We start from the raw sequence: 8,814 nt of genomic DNA on the forward strand, positions 1-8,814 counted from the left end.
TATTTATATATTTTTAAAGATTTATTTATCTATTTGAGAGAAAGAGAGTGTGTGTTGGGGGGTGCAGAGGGAGAGAGAATCGCAAGCAGACTCCGTGCTGAGCTCGGAGCCCAATGTGGGGCTTGATCCCACCACTGTAAGATAATGACCTGAGCCAGAACCAAGGGTTGGATGTTTCACTGACTGTGCCACCCAGCTGCCCTGCAGAGAGATCTTTTAGAAACATCAGAAGACATCATTCCCCCATGTAAAATCCTTTGTGACTTCCCCCCAATGTGGGGTGACACCCATTTCCTACTTCAGGCCACTCCTGCCCTTTGCTCACCACCCCCTTCCTGCTCCATTAAGGCACCTGCGTCATTCCTGCCTGTGTCTCCCCACCCTGCCTGGCTGCTCTTCTCCAGTCTCCCCTGGCTGCTCCTTCTCACCATTCAGGCCTCAGATCAATGTTACCCCTGCAAAAGGCCTTCTTCGAACATCCATTCAGAGATGACCCCCAGCCACTCTAGCACTGTGTCAAGTCCATTGTGTCAGAATGGACCATGTGTAAGAGGAAAACCCCAAGTTTCCATGGTTTAAGCAAAACAGGAGTTTATTCTCCTTGATGTAAAATCTGGAGGTAGGAGGTCCCAGGCCGGCATGGTGCTCCACAGTGGCAGGGGCTCCACCCAGGTACCTTCTATTTTGTAGCATCTTTGGCAAGTGGCTTTCTCTTCGTGGTTCATCATGGCTGCTTAAGCATCAGACATCACTTCTGCATTCCAGCCAGCAGGAAGTAGGAGAGGGTAAAGGAAGATGTGTCCCTTTTCTTGAAGGACATTTCCTCGAGGCTGTTTCTGCTTATACCCTATTAGGCAGGATTTAGTCACATGGCTCTACTCAGCTTCAAGGGAGCCTGGGAAATGTAGTCTTTATTTTGTGAAGTCTTATGTCCAGGGTTCTAGGACATGGGAAGAAAAAGAGAATGAAAATTAGAGGACACCTCATAATCTCTGCCAGAATCACATCATCCATCACCTGCTAAAACCCTCTTCTTTTCCCTGATACCATCTGATAGTACTCTGCTTAGTTGTTTATTATTATCTCTCTCCACTAGAACACAAATTCTGTAAGGGCAAGTTTTTTGCCAAGTTGGTCTATCACTGTATCTCCCGAGCCTAGAACAGTGCCTGGCACAGGTAGGTTCAGAATTTTTATTGAATGAATGAATGACTCCCCACAATAGCTATTTGAAGACATTCTCATTCCCATCTTACAGATGGGGAAAATGAGGCTCAGAGAGATTAAGTAACTGGCCTAAGGTGACGTTGCAGGTAATAGAGCCGAGATGTGAACCTTGCTTCCTGTGGCAGTGTTGTTTCAACTCCTTCTACCTATCGTGCTGGCTCCTCTGATCACTCAGCTCCACCCTGGATGAGTTAGAAGCCAGTAAACAATCACCTGCAGTCTGGTAGTGCGGTTTCCCTGGGAAATTCCACCACAGGTTCTCACCTTGGCAGGCCTTTAGCTTCTAATGGGATCAACACAAGAACTCGTAGGTTTTTTGTTTGTTTGTTTGTTTGTTTGTTTGTTTTGTTTTGTTTTGTTTTGTTGTTTTTAGAACCGGTAGTTTTGGATGAGTTTCTGTAACTCTTCTGCAGATCACTGGGTGAGGATGTTACATCGAAGCCATGAATTAGTTCCTCCTGGAATGGATGCTAGGAAGAGGTCTGGAGCTGCAGATGAACGCTAAGTTTCTTTGTTTCAGTCCAAAAGGAGTTACCTACCTATCTTTTTTTTTTAAGATTTTACTTATTTTTTTTAATTTATTTTTTATTGGTGTTCAATTTACTAACATACAGAATAACCCCCAGTGCCCGTCACCCATTCACCCCCACCCCCCGCCCTCCTCCCCTTCTACCACCCCTAGTTCGTTTCCCAGAGTTAGCAGTCTTTACGTTCTGTCTCCCTTTCTGATATTTCCCACACATTTCTTCTCCCTTCCCTTATATTCCCTTTCACTATTATTTATATTCCCCAAATGAATGAGAACATATAATGTTTGTCCTTCTCCGACTGACTGACTTCACTCAGCATAATACCCTCCAGTTCCATCCACGTTGAAGCAAATGGTGGGTATTTGTCATTTCTAATAGCTGAGTAATATTCCATTGTATACATAAACCACATCTTCTTTATCCATTCATCTTTCGTTGGACACCGAGGCTCCTTCCACAGTTTGGCTATCGTGGCCATTGCTGCTATAAACATTGGGGTGCAGGTGTCCCGGCGTTTCATTGCATTTGTATCTTTGGGGTAAATCCCCAACAGTGCAATTGCTGGGTCCTAGGGCAGGTCTATTTTTAACTGTTTGAGGAACCTCCACACAGTTTTCCAGAGTGGCTGCACCAGTTCACATTCCCACCAACAGTGTAAGAGGGTTCCCTTTTCTCCGCATCCCCTCCAACATTTGTTGTTTCCTGCCTTGTTAATTTGCCCCATTCTCGCTGGTGTGAGGTGGTATCTCATTGTGGTTTTGATTTGTATTTCCCTGATGGCAAGTGATGCAGAGCATTTTCTCATATGCATGTTGGCCATGTCTATGTCTTCCTCTGTGAGATTTCTCTTCATGTCTTTTGCCCATTTCATGATTGGATTGTTTCTTTGCTGTTGAGTTTAATAAGTTCTTTATAGATCTTGGAAACTAGCCCTTTATCTGATACGTCATTTGCAAATATCTTCTCCCATTCTGTAGGTTGTCTTTTAGTTTTGTTGACTGTATCCTTTGCTGTGCAAAAGCTTCTTATCTTGATGAAGTCCCAATAGTTCATTTTTGCTTTTGTTTCTTTTGCCTTCGTGGATGTATCTTGCAAGAAGTTACTATGGCCAAGTTCAAAAAGGGTGTTGCCTGTGTTCTTCTCTAGGATTTTGATGGAATCTTGTCTCACATTTAGATTTTACTTATTTTTTTTAAAGATTTTTATTTATTTATTCATGAGAGAGAGAGGCAGAGACACAGGCAGAGGGAGAAGCAGGCTCTGTGTAGGAAACCCAACGTGGGACTCGATTCCAGGTCTCCAGGATCACACCCTGGGCTGAAGGCGGCGCTAAACTGCTGGGCCACTGGGGCTGCCCCTAAGATTTTATTTATTTATTCATGAGAGACAACAGAGAGAGGCAGAGATGCAGGCAGAGGGAGAAGCAGGCCCCTGCAGGGAGCCTGACGTGGGACTCGGTCAGGGACCGTGGGATCACGCCCTGGGCCAAAGGCAGGTGCTCCATCGGTGAGCCCACCAGGCATCCCTCTACCTATCTATCTTATCAGATCTTCCCCTCACCTCACCCCGGTGGCTGCTAGGAAATTTGGAGTTTAAATGACATGCCCAGAGGCAGCCCCACCCTCAGGAGAAGTGCTGGAGTGGACAGATGGTGTGTGAGTGTGACTTGGATCCAGGGCGCCAGGACTTGTGTTTCAGCCAATGCTCCGTGAGCAAGACATTCCAACTTCCCTGAACCTTAGGCCAGTGGTTGTAAACATATCATCCTTCCCTCCCAAGGCCCTTAGGAGGATTAAATGAGCCAATACACGGGAAGACTCTCTAGAAGAAATGCCTCAATGATGCATAGATGGTTGGGCCTTAACCGTATGCAGTAATGGGCACCCTGCTTGCCAAGGCTGAGCTGCAGCTTCCCAAGCCCCAGGAATTCTCTGATGAGATTGCAGAGTAGTCAGGGGGGGCCTCCAGGAGGCAAGACAAGTGAGACCCTCTGGTTCAGGATACTGGCAGCATTGTCCCTGTCCCCTGGAGTGCTGTCCCCTTCCTTTTCCCAACCCAGTGGGCCCTGGCCCAGATCATCCTTTTTGGTACTTTCTCATGCTACCCTAACCTCATGGCTTAGCCTCTGTCCCCAGGGGTAAAGCACAGCCCACGGGGGTAGAGAGAAGCTATAGGAAGATGCATAAGTCTCTGCCAGAGACTGAAGGGCTTTCGAATGAGGAAGAGTTTAGTCTTAGGACAAACCGCAGCCTGGGGAGGGAGGCTAAAATCTAGGCCCTTCCCACCTCATCTCTTTCCCATTAACCAGCAACCTCTGACCCTTTGCTTTCTCAGCCCTACAAAGAGACTTGATCATAGAGCACCAGAACCAACCCCAATAAGGTGAGCTGTCTCATGGGCTGTTCTTTGTTAATTCTCAATATTTGAATAAAGTGGAGGCACAGAGTTCAAGTTAACTTCCCAGAGGTCACACACAGCTCATAAGCTTGGACCTGGAACAGGATTCCCACTCAGACAGCCATGGTACAAAGCTTGGGATGGGGACCAGGAGGGAAACCCCTCAAAGAAATGGCTCTTCTTAGGGACACCTGAGTGGCTCAGTGGTTGAATGTCTGCCTTCGGCCCAGGGAATGATCCCAGGTTTGGGGATTGATTCCCACCTCAGGCTCCCTGCAGGGAGCCTGCTTCTTCCTCTGTCTGTGTCTCTGCCTCTCTCTGTGTCTTTCGTGAATAAATAAATAAGATCTTTAGAAAAGAAAGAGAAAGAAAGAAAGAAAGAAAGAAGAAGAAAGAAAGAAAGAAAGAAAGAAAGAAAGAAAGAAAGAAAGAAAGAAAGAAAGAAAGAAGAAAGAAAGAAGAAAGAAAGAAAGAAAGAAAGAAAGAAAGAAAGAAAGAAAGAAAGAAAGAAAGAAAGAAAGAAAGAAAGAAAGAAATGCCTCTTCTTGGCCAGGGAAGAGTCCCGGGTCAAGCTGCCCCAGGGAGCCAGACTCTTGGGGACCCTCAGGCTCAGGCAGGGCTGCAGCCTAACAACAAGCTTACTGAGGCCTGGAAGGGCAGACTGGACGGGTTGGCTGGCCCCTTTGTCCTGGCCCGAAGCCCCATGTGAAGATCACTCACCCCCTGCTCTGCCTACCCAGAGGCCAAGCAGCTGCCTAGGATGCGGGCCTGTCTGTGGGGACCTTTGGGGAGGGGCAGAGAACCCACGGTATGTGGGCTGGAGAGAGGCCCCCGTGCCTGGACAGCCCCTGCTTGGGTGCCGTGCATGGGTGGAGGGAGTGTGGAGAGCAGCCCCCTCTTCCTTCCCGCAGGGCTAGGGGCCGAGGGCACACAGGAAGCCACACACAGGCCCCAGCCACACACAGAGCCTGCTGACCCTGCCCTCTCTACCCCACTCCCAGCGGCTCCGGACAACCTCAGGATAAAGTCCAAATTCTTCCTTCTGACCCAGTTTCTGTTGACCTCCTGGCCCGGCCTCCTGGCTGTGAACTTGCTCTTGATCCCATGGCCTGCCCTCCTAGTCTTGCTCTCTGCTTTGTCCCTCCCCTGGTCAAATGTTTAAATTGAGCTTGGTCCCTCTCCGGGCCAGCCACCTCCCCTTGGTGGACTTGCCACCTGTTCCCCACTGTGGCTGCTCCTCTCAGGTCTTCCTGCAGGGACCTCCATGCCATTCCTCACCTTCCAGAGGGCACCCTTGTGACTCCGTGTCCCTCTGCTTTCAAGGCAGGCCTGCACCCAGTAGGACCTCAGAACTAGGTGGGGTGGGGGCTGAGCAAGCTTATCTAGGCTATCAGTCATGGCTGGGAAGCTGCCCGGCCCTCCTCCCTCTTTTCCTCCCTTTGAAATACTCAGAAGTATGGAGGAGCCTCTTTTGCTGGGGGGTGGGAGTGGGGGGTCAGCCCCAGGCAGTGTCCCTCTGGCCTCAGGACGTCCCTGATGCCAGGAGCCAAGGTAGCATGGTGCCTTGTCTAGAAGGCTGCACCTGTGGTCCCCAGGGCAACTTTTGCTGTGTGAGTGGGACCCCAGCATTAAGGAAGAGTCTCCCCCAGTCACCCTTTTTGTGCTCTTTATTTTGAAGTAAAGGGCTGATAAAATGTGTATCATTGCAGTGGCAATTCCACATGTAACCTTCACAGTAAGTAAGCATTGCCTGGAGCTCCACACTTGCTGGGCCTGGGTTGGGAGAGGAAGGAGGGAGGGGGGAGGAGGTGGGGGTAGCAGGATGAGGTGCAGGAATTTTCTCCTGTTTGCTGCACCTGAGCAGGAGAAGGAGTGGGGGAGGTCCTCTTCCTTCTTCCCTCTGACATTCCTTCTTGCTCCTGGCTTGTCTCTTACATGCCTCCCCTGGGGTCTCTCTCTGGGGCTGCCCCTCCTCAGCGCAGGTGGGCCTCCCTGTCAGTCTGGGCCTCCCCTCCCAGCCCATGAGGGCCCCTTCTCTCACCATCCCTCTTGGAGGAGGGGACAGATGGTTCCTCCAGAAAAGGGACTTGAGGGACAGCTCCTCCCTCCACCAACAGCTCCATCCCTTCTCAGGCTGACTCCTATCTGCTGAACCAGATGTTTGGCGCCTCTGCCCGACAGCTGACTGCAGGGTCTGTCTCAGAGCCTGGGCCTATGGGTGTGTCCCCACTCTGTGTGTGTGTGTGTGTGTGTGTGTGTGTGTGTGTGTGTTGCAGGAGAGTTGTGGTTAAGCCAATGGCTTTGGAGACAAACCAGCTGCATCTGGCCTCTTGCTAGCTGTGTGACCTTGACTAAGTCCCCAGATACCATTAAAGTCTCAGATCCTTCACCCATAACATCCAGCCTCCGAGAGGTTATGAGGTAAGATGAGATTTTGTACAGGAAGTCCTGTCCATAGCTCTAGGCACGTAGTCATGTTTGATAATTAGTAGCTGTTGCCACAGTTAGGAGTAAACTCAAGTCAGCACAGGGATCTCCTGGGGGACCCTGAAGTGTGATGCTCCCAGCAGGTGGGGGTGGATGCCCAAAGGCCTGGCTGGTGGGGAACAAGAGGCACAAGAGGTTTCAAAACCCCAGACCTTAGCTTCTCTTCCTCTGCAGACTGTCCCAATCAGGGCACCTTGAACTGCCCACCCCCATCCCAACAGGAAGGCTGAGCTCTGGGGAGACTTTGTGGGGGGACCTTCAGAAACCTCTATTCCTCCTGTACCCCTGTGTCCCTGGGTGGGGAGGCCAACAGGCTCCAGCAGACTCAGCTCAGTAACATAGCTGGACCACCCAGAGCCTGGAGGAGGGGAGGTGGCCCCCAAGTCCAAACTCACTGGGCTGACTGCTCCTTGTTTCTTTTTGAATTAACCTTGGAGCAGCCAATCAGGACCCAGAACTTCAGGCCTGCCCCCACACTGGTTAATTTCAACTTGGGCCTGGCCAGTGGTGCAGAAGGGGCCCTCCATGGGGTAGGGTGGGGTGGGGAGTAGAGAGCAGTGTCTGCAGGGCTCAGGCCCCTATCTCAGAATCCAGTGCTGTCAGCTGGGAGCCTTGGGAGGGGACATCAACTCATCTTGCCTTGGAGAAAAAAATACCAGGTCTGATATGGGCGGGAAGCGGAGGATGACGGAAGGGTTTCTAGTCTATGCCTCAGTTTATCTTTTGGATAGCTGCAAGACATGGGGTTTCTTAAGCCTCAACTCTGAAAAGATGGAGAGTGAGTTCATTTATTCATCCAAGAGGCAGGTCTGTAACATTTATTTTGTCCTATAATGCGTCGGGTACCATACTAGGTACTTGGAGATACAAAAGCTTGAAACCCACACTGAGGGGCCCAGGGCCTCAAGTCTGGGAGAAAGTAAACCCCACAGTCCCCGGACTGTGCAGAGAAAGGCAGCAGCCCAGAACCTGTGGGAGCCTCCCACGCACCAAATCACACATCCTTTTGGCCTGTAAACCTCAGGAAGAGCAGGGATTCCCTCCCGGGATGTAGCAGAGAAGTAAAACAGATGTGCTCAAACCACCGTAGGTGGTGTGTCCGTGACACAGCGGATCTGCGGCTTGGTGGGTGCTGCCATCCTTTCTCCATCTCAAATGGGAAGACCCGAAGGGCAGCTGCCAGGTGACTGTAGACACCCTCCTCCATCTGCCTTATTGGCCCAGCAGCCCCCAATCCTTGCATGATCCAACCATAGGCGTGTCTTCTCACATCCAGAACTCAGCTGCTGGAGGCCATCGCTCAGACCATATGTGGCCCAATACCCCAGCTGTTCTCTCTAATAAGTTCTCCACTCAAAGAGAATAAGATTCCCAGGATGATTGTGCTTTCCCATCCTAGAGAAGCAAGAATATGGTTAAGGATGCGCGGGGGGTGGGGGGGTGCAGTGCTGAGAAGTCCTTCTGCTGGGCAGGCACAGTGTGAGCAGCAGAAAGATAAGGATAAGTAGGCTAACCTGAAATAAGTCAGGTGTGCAAAGAAGCAGGACAACACAAACAGAATGTCCAGAAAGTCAAAATCTGCTTCTGACCATGGATAAGCCTCTACAGAAGTGGGCACCTTTGTGACCAAAAGGGCAGAAAATGAAAGCAAAAAATGAGCAACGACATGAGAGATGCCTCTCCAGGGTGGCTGTAGGTTCCCTCTCCTCGTTTTGTACTTTAAAGACAAAGTTTAGGGGCACCTGGGTGGCTCAGTTGTTGAGCGTCTGCCTTTGGCTCAGGGAGTGATCCTGGGGTCCTGGGATCGAGTTCTGAATTGGGTTCCCCATAGGGAGCCTGCTTCTCTCTCTGCCTATGTCTCTGCCTCTCTCTCTCTGTGTCTCTCATGAGTAAATAAATAAAATCTTTAAAAAATGTTTAGAGAAGAAAATTTGCTTAGAGAAATTTAACTTGTCAAATTCCCAATTTGGGTGAATTTGTTGGGTAAATATTAGAGAGATATTAATTGCTTAAAGCAATATCAATTACTCAATAGATTTAGAAGGTTAATGAATGGGACATGAAACCAAGTTCACATACTAGTGAGGATTTCTTTCTACCAGTGAAGGCCCTTGTACTTTCAAGAATTTAATAAATAACCTCTCCTACCCCTACTTCCATAAGCTTGTCTGTA

At 49.7% G+C, this 8,814-nt stretch overlaps 1 long non-coding RNA gene across 1 annotated transcript; it reads right to left on the reverse strand.

The window, feature by feature from the left end:
* Window positions 1–574: 574 nt before the first annotated feature.
* Window positions 575–6,349, reverse strand: LOC140607546 (uncharacterized). The gene is made up of 2 exons (XR_012009515.1): window positions 6,196–6,349; window positions 575–940 (listed from the first exon to the last, which is right to left on the reverse strand). It is a non-coding gene; the product is annotated as an uncharacterized lncRNA (long non-coding RNA).
* Between the last annotated feature and the right edge of the window lie 2,465 nt (window positions 6,350–8,814).

This window comes from Canis lupus, chromosome 16 (assembly GCF_048164855.1).
Source record: "Canis lupus baileyi chromosome 16, mCanLup2.hap1, whole genome shotgun sequence".
NCBI classification, from domain to species: domain Eukaryota; kingdom Metazoa; phylum Chordata; class Mammalia; order Carnivora; family Canidae; genus Canis; species Canis lupus.